Genomic DNA, 14,874 nt, shown 5'->3' with positions numbered 1-14,874 from the left:
AACCCGTTTTACACTCTGCTCAATATCAACGTAGCAATACTCAGACGCGGATCACACTGTCCGATCTGGCCTAGACCGTTGAGGCGTAAGCTTATATTCCCTTGGAAGTCCTCGTCGAAATTGACGGCAAAACGACGGAAGACATTGATATTTTGAGATGATTATATCAATTGATTGCCCCGCAGTTGATGCATCTGGCGACGTTTAAAACGTTAATATGAACTTCAGCATTGTGGTATTATGTGACCCGAGTTGTCGCTAGGCATCGAGTACATTAATATAGGCCAGGGGCGGGCAACTTCTCCAGTCGGCGGGTCGGATATAGAAAAATTAGTGTACTTAGCGGGCCGAATTGCTGAATCGATACATTATTCGCCTCATATACAAGGAATAAATCGTATTTAATGAATGTATTTTAACGACAGCAATGCCATTTCAAAGCCATTTCTCACCGACAATGACTTAGACGATGCGTATTTGAGAACAGCATGTCATACAGGCGCCGCCAAGTCTGCTTCTCTTTGATCAATTAACGAGCGGTGCAATCCTTAATTAAGATTTCAAGGCGTTCGTTAAGCCCGGTACCCCAAATTTCATTGGGGTTGAGTACATCGTAAATGCCGATATCGCAAGTCTCGCTTCGACGAACTGACGCGTAAGCTCCACTCTCACACGCTGCGCACACACTTATATAATAACAAACAGTCACTAAAACTTGACGTTTAAGCAAGTAGTGGGGAAGACTTGGGACGCGGGTCACATGATCATATAAAACGGGAAACTGTCCGCGGGTCGGACAAAATCCAGTCGCGGGCCGTATGTTGCCCGCCCCTGATATAGGCTATCACATGCTGCTATCACTTCACGGAAATGTAGGGTTGGAATTAGCATTATGACGTCGCGAGACGTCATGAGGTTCACGTTCGCGTTCACACAGAACCTTTCAAAAAGGTTCGCGTTCACACGAACCTGAACCTTTCAGAGGCTCACACCATCCCTAAAAATTAGTCCATTGATGAGCAGGATCAACATTGTCAAGTAACAATGGACTTTTCCGGTACAGCTCAATAAATATATACGGACGACCCTAAATTGCCCTGACTGAATGGATTCTGCATGTTTACTACGAATTTAGCTGCTTTATTTATTAATCGTTTCAACACTACGCAGCAGTTACCGTCTAAACCTACAGCGCCCCCATTTGCTCTCAGCGCTCCCCCCTACCGCCCAATTTTACAGTCAGCACCCCCCCAATCGCCAATTTCCTGGCCAGCGCCTCCTTCACGCACTCGAAAGTCCCCAGGGGGCGCTGACGCCCACTTTGGGAACTACTGTTCTAAATCATAGAGCATGAGAGACACCGGCAGTACTTGTGATTGTGAAGGCGGTAATTTGCACTTGGTTTGTGCGAATTTAATCGTAGTATATAGCATGGTACGCGGGAACACTTCATAATAGTAATATTGAGCCATGATAACACGAACTGCGTAAAGAACGAATTTTGCATTTTCATGTGACAAGTTTATTTGCTGCGTAAAGAACGAATTCTGGATTTTCAGGTGACGAGTTTATTTGCGGTTCTGAATATCATAGTCTATACATGATTATATTATATAGCAGGTTTCGAACACTGATTCATGAGAGACACAAGTGATCTTTCTCGAGCACGAATCTGAAAAAGTAATGATTGAATAAAACATAACTAAAGAGCATGAATGCTAACTTGCTAAGCCTATAGCTGCTTCTCCACTTGTATGATATTAATCTCCTTTTTAATTTTCCCGAGGTATCAGATATTGATTCCGCTTTCAGGTGATGAAATGAAATATTTGTGCGATTGTTGAGATTGTGTTGCCGAAGTAGAAAAGCGAATTCTCTACACGCATAGAAACTGAGTGACGGTAGATAATGTAGGCTATGATCGGTAGCCTATATATATGGTGGTATAGAAATCGCAACCTCGAAGTGTCATTATCTTAACTCTAACGGAGGTAGCACAGTTGAATATGTATAATGGCAATCTTACTTTCTGTTCAGCATGTTCCGCAGGTCACCTGACAAAAATGTTCCATCCAATACGGCGAGCATCCATAAGCGTCAAATAGGGCCTGACAATTTTCCTCGCCGTCAACGCACCCTGATCTCCGCAACCTTACTGTTGAATAAAAATAAGAATATTTCATATCACTTTTTGATAATAATCAATGCAGTCAATCCCGGACATCAATCAATGCGCTGAATTAGCAACAGAGGTGGTGCACAAAATACACCTCCACTTTTTCGGAGTACTCAAGCAGGTTTTGCCGACTTGCACTACTTACTCAATTGCTTATGAGTTTACACCATTTCCACATCTACTTAACAGTATTCGGTTTTTAGGCACAACTATACCTGGAAATACGTACTTTTGTACAATCTTAGAAATCGTTACTTCCACTTTTATACTTGGGAGACCGGGGACAATTGTAACACTTTTGTATTTTCTAACATTGCGTGTTTCTCAAACATTGCGTGTTTTTCTCAGGAAATTTCATTTCCAAAGTTTTATATAAAGAATCCAACAACTCGATAGTTGGTAGAAAAACTAAAATGGAACTCATATAACAATCCATCATGGAAATTTTGAGTCGCGAAAATCACCGCTCCAATGTTACAATCGCCCCGTATCCAGGGACAATTGTACCACCCATGTGCGGCAATTATAACAGTGTTGTTTATTACTAAAAACAAACGAAATGAGCAACGAAAACGGGACTACAAATTGTATTATTGCAATAAACTAAAAAAAGAGAGGTATAAACGCTTCCAGGCAACGCCCCATCGCATTTTGGCATCTGAATACAGTATTACCCGTCGTGCCTTCTTCATGAGCATAAAGTGTACCAGAAACACATTCATTCCATCATATCCCTACACATATTCCGCCTTTTTTCCACGGTTTTGTTGCTCAGCGTCCATAATGGGTTGGTCAATCGGTCACCTGCGAAGGTGCGAAACCGACCTGGCTAGCATCTCTTGGTTGAATGGGCCGGTGATGGTGTATCAAAACGAGGACAAAACATTGTGTGGCGTCAAAGCTATTATATAGCATTTTTCTGTTCAGCACAAAATTAAAATAAATTGTTCAGAACCAATTACAAAATGTAAGTGGGCCATGATCAAATTCAGGGGATGAGGATTCAGTCACGGACAAGCTCAAGTGGCCATTGAAGGTCGACACACCAAAAGTCGATGAACATGAGAAAGGGAGGCTGAACCACGGAAATAATCGAACCGTAAGATTCACATCACCACTTTTGTATGGCCGTTCAGACAGATGATCATGTCAGAATTGGTATGGCAAGGTAGTTTCTGTTCTGGTATTGAACTTCTATAGCTGTTGCAAGATTCACCTGCAGTAGATAAATGGTTATACCAACATATGAACATGATATTCAGCATTGAAAAAATATTGTAACGGGGCAAAAGTAATAGAGTGTTACAATTGCCATGATTGTTGTCTCAGTATATACCTTTCCGGCGATGCAAGTCCTAGCTTTCCTATGATCATTGTAGAATATGGTAACATTGTTCCAGCTATATATTACGTTGTAAGCTTGTAACCACTTGAGGTACTACTCGTCTGAACAAATTATTCTAGACCAGAAAATATTTACTCAAGGGTCCAAAATTTCATTTTTAAAAAATTATTCCGGGTTTTCGCGTAGTAGCTCAACGTAACTTCAGGTATGTATGGAGAGATAACTACCGCATGCGCAATGGCGCATTCAAAATATCAAGGCGATTTCTCCACCCTACTAGCGGTGAGGTCGATTGTTACATTTGCCCCTATAGTTACATTTGTCCCCGGTCTCCCCTACCAACGATGACTAGTTTGACAACTTCTGGTCATCAATCGGCACAGTATTCTATGTATGCTAAACATACATTCAACAGTGCTGATTTCATTATATATGATATGTGGCGAGATAGCGTAGTGGTATCAAATATCATACAAAGCTGAAACAACAATAGGTTACGGCTTCGAGTCCGACCGAGATCGACTCCAGAATTCCTACCTAAGTGTTGGAGGTTTATCTAGGCTCCTCCTCGCCACATCGTAAGCCGCGGTGTCTTATAAAAGCCTAGAAGTGGGCAATGCTGCAAGTCGGCAGCTACAGAATTAAAATGAATAAAATTGGCCTGGTGTAAATGACCATGTAGCCGACAAACACCATGAATACCACAAAACATATTATGTATGGTGAATATTGGGAATATTGCCGGATTTCATAATAAGCACTAAGTTACACCCATGTGAGTATGCTATCGATAACGTATCTTGCGCCAACGATACGTACCTCCCTGCTTGTAATACGTATGTTTCAAAGTATATTGCGCGACGTGCAGCGGACAATGCTAACCTTAAAGCGTGAATAAATGAGCGGGCATGCAGACACGATAGAATTTATTCAGGGAAAAAGTACGCTGCGTTTGAATCGATCTCATTTGTTAGTAACAGGATGGTAAAAGATTATGCAATTCTTCTTATCCATGAATGATACGAATTAGACTTCAGAAGGATATCACAGAGATTCATGGCAAAAAAAGATTGGACTTGATGTGTTGCGATCTCATACACAATATCAAAACATCCAATCATACCGTCAATTTAATTTTTGTATAACTAATTGTTGCTTTTTAGCCAGTCTTTGCATCGCCTCGTTATATTCCTAATATACTTACTCGTCTCTCTCGCATTCCCCATAGACGATGTCAGAAGCAGCATGGCCCCGATGACTGCCAATAACACAAATTTATTTAGGGGAAGCATCTTCAGTTTTGGTATCCAAAATTGTAGTCTATATCAGAAAATATATGCAGTATTACAATAAGTCATCTCCAAACACACCCACCCCACATTAACAATATATCTACGTTGTTGAAGACCACATACAAATCTCTTTCTGTGTCGCTTCTTAAGGTAGAACGAGTTTAAAGTGAGTTGTGTATTAATTCGCACGGATATATATCGACAGTACTCAAAACACATGATTTCATCATTCGTGTTACTTTCCAACTATGTAACAACCATAGAAGCACAAGCCATTCTCAACGCTCTAAAATGGATCTGCCAGTGTGCCAGAGTGTTATATTTGAACGTGGCCGCTCGCTGAATGAAGCGATTCGGAAAGGCGCCATCGTTGTCCTGTCCTGGGTACCGGGATACGCTGATATCGGTGGTAATGAGTTAGCCGACAAATTGACTTTTCAAGCTGACAGGACCGAGATCGAAAATGCCCCTTCTCAGACACTTTCAGACGTAATTAGCCACACTGAGGCGAAAGCCAAAGTACGTCACTACTGTAGAGCGATCTGGAACGCCGAATATCAGCGAAATGAGCGAGGAGGTCACTATCGAAATTTCCATAGAACATTGACTGATTGCCCCTTTCCATCTATGCATCGACAAAGGCACTACGAACGATTAATATTTCGGCTTCGTTCAGGTCATTGCCGCCTGAAAGCGCATTTATACAAAATTCGATGTAGCGATACTGATCTATGCGACCATTGTACATTGCCTGAAACAGTCGAGCATTTTTTGCTGCACTGTCATCGGTATGATTTTCATCGAAACTTTTTATTCGACAGGGCGCGCCAGCTCAAAATCGCTGCAACACTCGAAAATCTACTGATCATCCCCGAAATGTTATCTCATGTTGCAGAGTTCGTTCTATCGTGTGATACATACTTGTAAATCGGTTCTTGCCCACATTTTGGTATACCGACGGCACATTCTAGACCAGTGGTTCGCAACCTTTTTCGACTAATCGCCCCCTTATCAACCTCGACACAAATTTTCGCTCGCCCCCCCAATATTTACGGATCCGAAAAAGATGACATATAATCTGAAAAATTATTCACCTTAAGTCTGATTGCTGGTGAATTTACTGAAAAATGGCCATTTTACGAGGTGGTAGGAGCTGGATCGTGACAACACTTCGTCAGCCCCCCAAAAATCTTGGTCTTGGGCCTTCCATAGGGCGATAAACAGAAGCCCCCCAGACATCCAGTAGGCTATACGCTTTTTGCCGCTACTTATCGTCTACATTGTCCGTTTAGTGAGAGAACTTGTATTTCCTAAACGTGCGTAGCGCGAAAAATTTCCGTAATTCATGATTGAATCGTCAATATGATCAGGAATCGCAGATATATTGCTATCAATTTTTATCCCTCTCCGCTCTCGTAATCACATTTACCGGTAGAGCTGAGTGAGGTGTGTTGGAAAAGGTAGGGCTCTTCAATAATATTTATACGTTCGTATAATGACTTCGTTGCATGACGCTATTTCGGGATCTCCTATCTGCTAGTCAAAAGATATTGCAATCGCCCAAACGTACTAAACTAAAAGACGTACACGATTTCATATTGGTATTTTTTTACTGAATGTTCCCTCGAGATGTCATTTGTCTTGTGGGGCTCAGATCGCCAGGACAGTAACATTCGGCTGCAGCCATTTGGGGGCTTATGGAAAATTAAACATTTATGTATATATATCGAAGTTTTCGGTCAGCACAAGGGCAGTCCTTTCGGCCACGGCCTTGTTTCTGATCGTTCTGGCACACTTCTTGGAGTCGCATGTTACATGGCCTATAACTTCTGATGTCTTGATGCGTCGTGGCGCGGTAATGGTCGACGCAGAAGTGCCCATTTCTATAAATCTTGCGATTGTTTTTGTTGGGGGAAGGTCACCAAAATCAATATATTGGGCAACATTAAATCGCGCCTCGCGCGAAAATATTTTTGAAAAAATTTCATAATTTTCCAAAATATACCTCTATGAGTTATGTTAATTCATGAAATAATTTGGGGCCCCCTTCGAGCTCGCCCGCCCCCCCCCCAATTGAGGGGTTTGGGGTGCAGCAGTTACGGCCCTGGGTAGGTGCTGGCAAAACCGGTTTCCGCGTCTACTTTCCTTTGAGTTGAACTTTTTTCGCGTCCTATGCAGAACAAGCCGTCTTCGTGTGCCTTTTTACCGTGTTAATTAAATATATCTCACTTGACGTTCCAGCATTTTCGCCTTCCATCGTCCCCCAGCCGCCCACTTTGGTTTTTTCGACCCCTTGTTTCTCAAAGTCACCTCCTGGGGGCGATATCGCCCACGTTGGGAACCACTGTTCTAGACCGTGACGCACCTGGACTCACAGGCGAAAAGCGTCACTCCCCTTTTCATCAATAATAATAATAATAATAAAAACTATGTAGCAACAGCATTTGAGAGTGTGTCTGTGAACTCATTCATCGACAGAATGCATTTAATGTCATTTTGATGACATTCGATAAATAAGCGAAATTTGTTTGTTTTGTGGTATTCATGGTGTTGTTGTTTTTCTGACTTTTACCGTATAGTTAAATATCTTGCCGAAGGTGATTAATGGGTTGAAAGGGTTTCATGTTGTCTCCTTTAGAATCTTCTTTTGGAGGTTTTTCAACTCATTACAGAGGAAGGTTTTGTTGGCTAGTCTTTTCTTTGTCGTTGATAATATTCTGGTATACATGGTTTTTGTTAAATTGGCTTTGTTGTTTTGGTTTTCATTGGTTCGGTCCAGTTCGATTCGGTGTTCAAGTATTTGGCTTTTGTAAATCGCGAGTAGGAATTTTGCTTGTCTCGGGTTTATCTGGGTGGGTTCCGCATAAATTATATTCTTCTTCTGCAAGGTTGTTGTTTCTCCGTTTTTTTTTCAGGAGTTTTCCAAGAGAGAGATAATTGGTTTGGCTGCACTGCATTCTCACAGGATGTGGGCAGTGGTTTCGAGGTGGTGTCCACACTGTCTACAGTGCAGCCTTGCCATTTCGCCTGTTTTTGTTGTTTTGATGTTGTGTTTTTTCCTCGAGGCCCCAAAGAGATATCCTTCGTGGGCAGCTCTAAAGCCCACTGTTTTTCCAAGTTTTTGGTCAGCTGTTCCTCCCCGGGCTGGTCATAAAGAATCTTTGACTATTGTGCCTGAGGAGTGTCTGGGTTAGCTTCCGTATTATTATTCCTGAGGGCTTTATGTAATTGCTTCTGAGTGGCCTTCTTCCACTGTTCCCGTGTCCAGTTTAGGACATTTTTGATGTCCGTCATTTCTTGCCATCCTTCGTTGAGGAGGTCCCTGCTGGGCCTGCTGTTGTTTTGCAGGCCTGGGTTTATCTCTTTAATTTTTGAGCCAAGACAGTACAGGGAGTGGTGGTGCCAAAACTGCCCCGGCTCTTCCAGCTGCGCTAAGATTTTTAATTTTTCGGCTCTGCATGCTTGGATCTTGCTTTTAGCATGGGGGAGGTTGAAACCCCCTTCTTTAATCTCTCTTGCCATTGTGTCCCGCCTTATGACTTCGATGGTTTCAGGGAACCACATAAATTTGTTAATTAAGTTATGAAGCTGGGCGACGGTTTTTTGTTGTGGCGGACAGGTTTTCGCTTGGTATAGGATCTTTGGTATTATGACGGTATTAGCGATTACTTTTCTGCCGTACCATGTCAAACTTCTTTTGTTGTTGGCTACTATGGTCATTTACACCAGGTCGATATTCTTCATTTTTTTCGTAACTGTCGACTTATAGCACGGTCCACTTCTAGGCTTTTTGTAAGACACCGCTTACGCGGATAAGGTGGCGAGGAAATGAGCGAAGTAAATACAATAGAGATCGTGAGTTTTCAAGGCTCCCTCATCAAGGGAAGTTGCAAAGCGTTTCAATTTTAATCAAAACATGCGATTTCATTCGTCGTGCCGCTCTGTGCACGAGCGCAGGAAATACAATAAGGATCGTGCGTTTATCTGGTTATTTCATCATTAGTTTATTTCTATAACTGCACAACGGAGAACATGCGTTTTGCTTCGTATTTGTATCCAGAACGCCCCTTTATATACTCCAGCTTTCGATCTTTTAGAGTTAGGACAATTTCGTACGTAATGCATATTTATGTTATCTGCGAAAGGAAAAATGTACAATGCAGAAAAGAAACAAGGTTGTAAGCATATGCGACCGTCTGTGCTAAGATTGCTAAACACATATTGCAAACACTGACCAACAAAATGTTAATGAGACGTGGCATAACACGAAAGTGTGTTTTATATTGTTTGTAATGTATGTTTCTGATGACGAATATCACATTAGTTTTTTCAGGTTTACTTCAGTTTAGAAGATACGTGACGTCATATTGATAACTATAACCCTACATTTGCTCCAAAGTATTCATTAATATACCAAATATGCCTAGAAATTATTCAGGTCACTCTTTAAGCATCACCAAATGCATCAAGTAGAACAATGAAATACTATCATAATTCGCTTCGCAAACAATTCTGACGGGGACTTACAAGGTAATGTAAGGCTAAGCCTTAGTGGTCTAGGCTAAACCGGATAATGTATTCAGCATATCGCTATATTGATATCGATCAGAGTGAAATATCGGTTTCTATACTTGCTACCGATCTTACCTAAAAATGAAGTTATACAGTAGCCAACACCCAAATCGGGCGGCAAACATATCAGCTCAGGATAGACCCCGTACGTCTGATATATTATTTACATTAGACAACGATGCATTCTTTATATCAATTTTGTTGAGGTCAAACATCGATAATATTTGTTAATGCGGGCCAAGCTCACGGCACAGAGTCATTAAATATTCACAAATGGAAAGCTGAAAATTTCGAACAAACTCTTCTAACAAAGCAAATAGTATTTTTGAAAGGGCAAGGTGCACGTTCGTATAATGCTGAATGTCTTTTCATGCTGTCAGCGCCATGCAGAGTGTGGTCCGAGGTTTAAATGAAAATAAATTCAACCATAGACATGATAATGACGTGAAATATTGAAAATCGTTCACAGTGCAGAACCTACCAAGGTTCGTTTGCGAACGCGAACCTCCAAATTTGGAGGTTCACAGTCACACCGAACGGGACGCGAACCTCACGTTCCCCGCATCACTATTAAATAGTATCTTCATATTTAAATGAACCCGGATATTTTCGGGTGACACTCGTCAGGGGTAATCGTTAGTATCTACACAGTAAAAAATTGGAACGATAGTTGTATATCAACAATCGTATCACAAAATATGGCGTCACCGACATGAAATTTCGAATGATCGGGGCCTTGGAGCCTTCTCATCTTCGAGAACATGTTGTTTCGATAGTTGTTTTTTATAGTTCAAATCTCGTCATGATCATTCATAATTTCTTCACATCGGTGCGAATTTTCGACTCCATACGCACGAAATTCTCGTAGCAAACGGGAAGCAATGGTTTACAGTCTTTGTTTCGTAGCCAACAGATGGTATGGTAGTGATAGACTAACGGGCTATTTTAAATGCTGCAACGTTAGCGAAGTGTTAAAATTCTGAGCAACCCGTCAAACTGCACACAGTATAAATTTGAACGCAGAAGTGAAAAGATATCGTAGATAGTCTCAACCTCTTAGGTGGACACGATGTCGTATTGTACTTATTCGTGACATGTGATACGAATTGCATCGTAGGAGCTGACTCGGATGCTGCTGTCAGCCTACCTACTATTCATTCTGCATATATTTCTTCAAGGATGGAGCGTTCAATTGAGCAGGCAGGCCGCGACTGGAGTATTGCGTGAGTCAGAGCATTTTGTTTTTCAATGAGATATCGACCAATGACCATCGATAACCTCAAGTTTATAAATAGCAAACCAGTGTGTAATGCCACTTGATTATTGACGACCTGTTTTAGTCACCAGTCAGCTTTTATTGGGTCAATTAGCAAAATGACAGTGGACTGGGCGAAAGTGATGACCTTCTTTTAATCTCAAAAACGATAACTGTTGCTATAAAAGTTGACTGAGTAATGAAGAGCTCAAGTAGTTAAGAACGGACTTTTGCATAATAATTCGAAATTTATTGCAGTGCTACTAAAGGTAGCCTACTTCGCTTCATTTTCCTGGAAGTCAACCATTTATTTAAATTTTAACGATTCAAAAGAACCTCAAGACTGCGATTTATCGAAATTGGTACGAACTGTCTGTCCTTAAGAATGACTTGGCAAGAATGGAGCAGGAAGAGTTAGAAGATAGATGTTGTTCGCTATCAGCACTGAAGTTCCACATAATGACAATTGATGTTGTCTATATCGCACTTGTTTACCCTGCGGTCTTTGATATAAGACCCACTGTCTCTTCCGAACTTGTGTCAGATTCAGATTTGAGATATCGGCGTGAGCTTATGCATAACAGAACATTTTCAAACCGGAAAATGGGCCACAGGCAAAAAACGGCTGATAACCCCTGGGCTTGATAGAAAATCGGCTCAGTTGCACCATAAAGTTTAGAAATTCAATCTACTTGTTATTTTCACACACAGAAGACTCTTTTTAATCAAGATACAGCAACAGCACTATATTTAGGGGTATTAGATTTATCATAGTTATGGCCTTTCACGGATACCCTATCATGTACATAAATAAACTTCAGTCGTGTATATAGGTATTCACTTAGATACTCAAATAACGTGGCATTATTTCAATCAATTTTACGTCAACCACCTATTGTAAATTTGAAATAATCAGTTGGAATATAATATTATTCATTTATTTTCAAGGTTCCAGCAATAGTCTGCCATAATATGTTCATCTCATCTGTCCTAATATCTTTCCTCTGTTGTTTGGATGTATTGGTGGAACCTCTTCCCTTGCTAATCAACAAGATCATCAGGAAATATATCAAGATGACTGAACAGGAAGTGAACTTTTATGCTCATGTTTGTTCCAAGTTTTTCATCTACAGATACAAATTTTCGGACCAACTGTTTGTAGTTGGGTGCTTTGTGATCATCTAAAAAGTTTTATTTAGTAGGCCTACATCTTAGGAGAAATTCCATGCAGTGAAATCCTTCCTAATATGAGAAATTGGAATCTTTCATCCGTATTCGAATCTGAAAGCTATCAAAAATACCATATTTAAGCTTCTCGTTTGATAGAGATACTATAGGGATACCCACTTTGTTGATTCAACGGAAAATTATCCATTTACAAGTCGCAGAGACGCATATGAGTATTGTAGTTAAGCTTTTCAAGGACAAATTTTATAGCTTTATAGTGCTCTTTAATCTTGGTAGAATGACCAATTGATACAGGAGAATATGTATTTCCGTTGTGCAAAAGTATGATGTTTAGGCTTGACAAACTGCTTTTTTGACAAACAAATATTTCGCACCAGGTAATGTTGATACTGATAGAATGACTGAGAACGACATGAGGTTTCTTCATAGTCAATTATCTATTTATGCGCAGTTTAAAATTAGAAAAAATACTCTTTTTTCCTATCAAGTGAAATATTCAAGGGTAAATACAGTGATTTTGGGCTGTTTTAGGGCTATAAATATCTTCTGAACAAGAGCCAATCTGGCAAAAGTAATGTGATATTCATAATCAGCAACCTCGAAACCCCCATAAACGGCTCTCAGATGTTCTGCAATTTTTTTTCATTCTGTTGACCAGCGTAATAGTGAGTTAGATAGTACCGAAGATCATAGGGCCGAAGATCATAAGTGTAACAACTCCTTTATTCGCGAACAATCGAATTGGCAAAAATACGATGATTGGCTGGTTTAATATCGATATGAGCCGTTAAAACAGTGGCACAAACGACGATATAAATTGGCATATTTCTATGCCCCCTTTTCTTCAGTCGTCATCTAGCGTCAGCCCTGTGTATGAGGAGTTTTTATTTTCGTCTCACCGAAATACATACACTGTAAAAAATCTGGTAGATTTACTGGGAAATCTCTGTAAATTTTGCCACGAATTACCGGTCGCAGCCAATTACTGTGCGTATCTTGTAATTTTACATTTTGATATGTAATATTACCTTAATATAGCTGTAAAGTAAGTTACCAGAATTTCTTCGCAAAATTACTGACAGTTACTCGTTACTGCAGTTTACCGGGCTATTGGCAAAATTGATTAGCTTCAAAATCGCTGCAGCCAATGTATACGTAGAACTGAATGTTACTGATATATCATTCTAGAGGTGATTTGACCTGATTGAACCTCGTTTGCGAGACTGGGGTCTGTCATACCGAAATTGTTGGCCCTAGTATCAATTTAAGCTTAGTAGGGTACAAGAAATAACTGACAATCGTAGCTAATGTGGTACACCGTAGCCATATTATATTATACGGCAATGGCTGTACGGCCAGTCTCGCTGGTTACATTCGTTGTCACGGATAAGACTGATAAGTTAGAAAATTAGTTCAGGATGTATAATATTGCTCGGGGAAACTAGAAATATCAGCACCGCATGCTCAGCTGACTATTTGTTAATGGCGGACAAGGCGACCTGTAATAGGTTACGTTAGGTGACTGCTTTTTCTGAGATTCGTAGTAAACAACCAACGCACAACTGTGACATCACAGGCAGCGTCTGGTTAAGTAAGTACAGTAAGTAGTGAACAACACATGGAATAAATATCAATTTATACGAAATTAGATGAAAAAAGGGACTATATGCAATGATAAATGTTTCTGTATGGAAAAAACGACCCAGATCAAACATTATAACGTGGCCAGTAAATATTATTGGTGTCATGTGTCAGCGGATGAATACCATTTATTTTGAAATCGTTCGAGTGTCGTCTGGCTCTGGCCAGTGGCCATTAGTGAGATTTGAGCAAAGGGTGGAGCGAAGCTTGTTGTGCTTGAAGAAAGTGGACACGATCGTTGAAGATTCCTAGGAATGCTGAATGGAATACGCATCTTAAAAGGTAATACAGTACTGCATAGTATTTGTCACCGTGAATATCTGACTCTGCACACCAGCCCTTGATGACTTGAGATTTCATGATTGATATATTTCATTCGCCGCATTCTCTGCTCTATTTTGGGATATTTGTCGACTTATATAGTGACCACATACTCCGCCGCGGAGGAGTTGAAACTGTTGGCTTGGTAATGTCATTTTCGGGCCGTAGCATAGAGATGTTTTCATCCACTGCTGGATTTGTTTGCCAAACATGTCACCTTAAATTAGGAACCTTTTGCTTCAATACAGAGATAAAGTAAGTCATGAATCTCTGCTATGTCATGTAATAGGCGGAGCCGTCATCACACAATGTGCCAGTACCGGTACTTCAAAACATGTTATATTTTTGTTAGCCTATTTGTCTTAGTCTTTATAATGTCATGTCCACTGTCCAGGTTAGGAACTTTGCTTTATATAGCGACTTACGCATGAATTCTTTTTAGTGGAACTGCAAGATACTAGTTACACAGAAGGAATGAGAACGAGAAAAAGAAACAATTGGAAGTTTGGCCGGTGGTGGAATTAATTCACGTTTTCTTGAGACCACTCGTGTTACTGCATGTCTCCTAAAGAAGAATTAGACCTCCGGCAGCAATATTTTTCCATCGATAACCACTTCATCGTGATATCATGAATGAATATACAGTTTGTTCCAATGTCGTTTTGGGGATGTGAAGAAAATGTTGCGATATTTTTGCATCGGGTTGCTTTGCGATAGGTATGGATGTACGTGAATTTACAAGCTGGTATGTAATCCTGATTTACAGGGACAGCATGTAGGTAGGTAGGAGGTTAAATGACAGTCTCGATCGCAAATGTACAGGAGAACATGTAGATTGGATGTACCGGAGGTTACTGTAACATTACAGTCTGGCGTGTAAAGTGAGATTACCGGACGGGTGTAAGTTAAATTTACATTGACTAACGGTAATGTTAGATTACCACGAAATGTCTGGCTACCGTGCTTCCAAACATTTCGCGGTAAATCGAGGTTTTTATTTTTTACAGTGTAACAAGCAAACAGCAATAATGGTGCTGCAGAAAATTCGCATGTACAGCATTCGGTATCAGATAGGAATGATCGA

General features: G+C 40.5%; 2 long non-coding RNA genes across 2 annotated transcripts; one reads left to right on the top strand and one right to left on the bottom strand.

Annotated features, from left to right (window-relative positions):
* Positions 1-1,499: 1,499 nt before the first annotated feature.
* On the bottom strand, positions 1,500-4,843 carry LOC145455063 (uncharacterized). Its single transcript, XR_013920268.1, has 3 exons — positions 4,726-4,843; positions 2,027-2,155; positions 1,500-1,672 (listed from the first exon to the last, which is right to left on the bottom strand). It is a non-coding gene; the product is annotated as an uncharacterized LOC145455063 (long non-coding RNA).
* A 7,897-nt stretch (positions 4,844-12,740) lies between these two features.
* LOC145456298 (uncharacterized) lies at positions 12,741-14,480 on the top strand. The gene is made up of 2 exons (XR_013920562.1): positions 12,741-13,751; positions 14,233-14,480. It is a non-coding gene; the product is annotated as an uncharacterized LOC145456298 (long non-coding RNA).
* The last annotated feature ends 394 nt before the right edge of the window (positions 14,481-14,874 follow it).

Source organism: Botryllus schlosseri, chromosome 14, assembly GCF_051294905.1.
Source record: "Botryllus schlosseri isolate E-star chromosome 14, Bs_hap1, whole genome shotgun sequence".
Lineage (NCBI taxonomy): Eukaryota > Metazoa > Chordata > Ascidiacea > Stolidobranchia > Styelidae > Botryllus > Botryllus schlosseri.
The sequence above is the reverse complement of the archived record's forward strand: the minus strand, read 5'-3'. Positions and strand labels throughout refer to the sequence as shown.